The sequence below is a fragment of the Vigna unguiculata genome, unplaced genomic scaffold (genome assembly GCF_037176805.1).
Source record: "Vigna unguiculata cultivar grain cowpea cultivar isolate G323 ecotype 2 unplaced genomic scaffold, ASM3717680v1 ptg000388l, whole genome shotgun sequence".
NCBI classification, from domain to species: domain Eukaryota; kingdom Viridiplantae; phylum Streptophyta; class Magnoliopsida; order Fabales; family Fabaceae; genus Vigna; species Vigna unguiculata.
Genome location: NW_028197023.1, coordinates 20,001 through 22,500, shown reverse-complemented (window position 1 = coordinate 22,500; position 2,500 = coordinate 20,001).

Genomic DNA, 2,500 nt, shown 5'->3' with positions numbered 1-2,500 from the left:
CGTATTTGGAGTTCAGTATTCGCTTCAGTCGATTCCAACTTCCCAAAAACCTGCCTTCTTCGCAGTTCGGCTAAGTCTCCCTCGTTTCCAACTTTCCTCTAAGTTGCCCTCCTCGCAGTTTGGCCAAGTTCACTCTTTTCCAGCGTCATCCCCCCAAGTTGCCTTGGGCGCAGTTCGGCCTAGTTCACTCTTTTCCAGCATCATCCCCCCAAGTTGTCTTGTTCGCAGTTCGGCCTAGTTCACTCTTTTCCAGCGTCATCCCCCCAAGTTGCCTTGTTCGCAGTTCGGTCTAGTTCACTCTTTTCCAGCATCATCCCCCCAAGTTGCCTTGTTCGCAGTTTGGCCTAGTTCACTCTTTTCCAGTGTCATCCCCCCAAGTTGCCTTGTTCGCAGTTTGGCCTAGTTCACTCTTTTCCAGTGTCATCCCCCCAAGTTGTCGTTGCCAACAACCCAAGAGTCCATAGTATTCGGAGTTCTAGCGGGGCCTCCCCTTGCTTCCAACAACCCAAGAGTCCATAGTATTCGGAGTTCTAGCGGGGCCTCCCCTTGCTTCCAACAACCCAAGAGTTCGTAGTATTCGGAGTTCTAGCGGGACCTCCCCTTGCTTCCAACAACCCAAGAGTCCATAGTATTCGGAGTTCTAGCGGGGCCTCCCCTTGCTTCCAACAACCCAAGAGTCCGTAGTATTCGGAGTTCTAGCGGGGCCTCCCGTTGCTTCCAACAACCCAAGAGTCCATAGTATTCGGAGTTCTCGCGTGGCCTCCCATTGATTCAAACAACCCAAAAGTCCATCTTCTTCGCAGTTCAACATCGCCTCCCTCGTTTCCAACAGGCCCAAAGGTCGTCTTCTTCGCAGATCCACGAAGAGCTCATCACGATTTGCCACATTCCATTTCCCACGGGTTGTCAACAACACTTTCTCACACTTCCCGCAATCGAGTACGTGCATGACATGCCAAAGCACATCTTATTTGCCTTCCATCGCACTCAAGACGACGGGTTGTGGAAGAACGATATTGTTCACAACAAGTTCAAGGACAACGTCTCAATCAAGGGACACAACCGAATTATGTTGACTGGGTCGCTAAAGTAAACCCGAGTTCATATAATGCACCGCATCCAAAAGAACTAGCCACAACACGTGCATCACTGAGATGTTTCACTAGATGGAACACGTGCGTGACATTAGGATCCTCCAACACCTCTTCGTGATGGAAAGATAGAATTCGAAGCAACCACAGAAGTACCGTCTAGTGGGTAGGCAACACAGGGACTGATCAACCAATATCACCCAAGGCAACGGGTGAAAATGGAAGAGATGCATGCTTGACCGTTCGATACGCAAGGCATGGAGCCAGCCAGCAAGTGCATCTCGATTACAACTCACACACCCTCACGTTCGCAAGACACCACACCACAAGACGGTCCACCCCCCACCTACCATGGGCAAGCAAGCAAATGGAAACATCAAGTGACGCAGGGTCAAGCATCGCTAGGCATGAAAATAACTTTCCACAATATCCGAGGGACTAGCTGCCGAGCTAACCAACGATCAGTGACGACCGTGTGTTGGTATTAATAAAGCTCAACAACTATGAAGAGGCTAGTTGTGCCATGATAAACATGCTAACGCACGCACCACGTGAGGGGGGAGGCCTCATCAAGCTCCCTTTAAAACCTGCCAGTGTGGAGCTGGCCGGCTCAAGGAGCACTCCCCCCCTATAAGAGGTTAATATGCAAAAGGCAAAATTGTACAAGTAGATACACTTTTTTTGAGCAGACATAAGTCCATATCTCGGGCTATACTTCGAATTTTGATGCGATTTTTTGCAGTAATTCGTAGAATAATGGTATCTCCTTGCTCACCAAATTTCATAATTTTTCTCGAAGGGGAACTATTTTTTTTATTTTTTTTACTTACCGGGTATGTGTAAAATCGGGAAAAATAGAAAAGCACATGTAGACTTCGAATTTCGACCTCATTTTTTCCAGTCCACCACTAAACAATATCAGGAACCTCCCCACAAAATTTCATTCAGTTTGGCCAAGGTCTTAAATTTGACAAATTTTGGCACCAACCTATCTAGTCGCGGTGCACCGACCAACTTGGCCAAGTGCAAAATGCATCCAATTCAAAACTTTTGTGCACCAACGCTTTTACAGTACTCATTTGGGGGCATTTGGAGGCCTTTCCAACCCTCACATCTCAAAAACCACGAATTTCATTTTTTCACAAATCTCCCCACCAAGCCATCTAGCTATGCCGTGGTGCACCGCCAACCTTGGCCATGTGCAAAACCCTCCGAACTCAAAACTTTCGTGCACCAAGAATTTCATGGTATTCATTTGGGGGCATTTGGAGGCCATTCCAACCCTCACATCTCAAAAACCACGAATTTCATTTTTTCACAAAACTCCCCACCAAGCCATTTAGCTATGCCGCGGTGCACCGCCAACCTTGGCCATGTGCAAAACCCTCCGAACTCAAAACTTTCGTGCA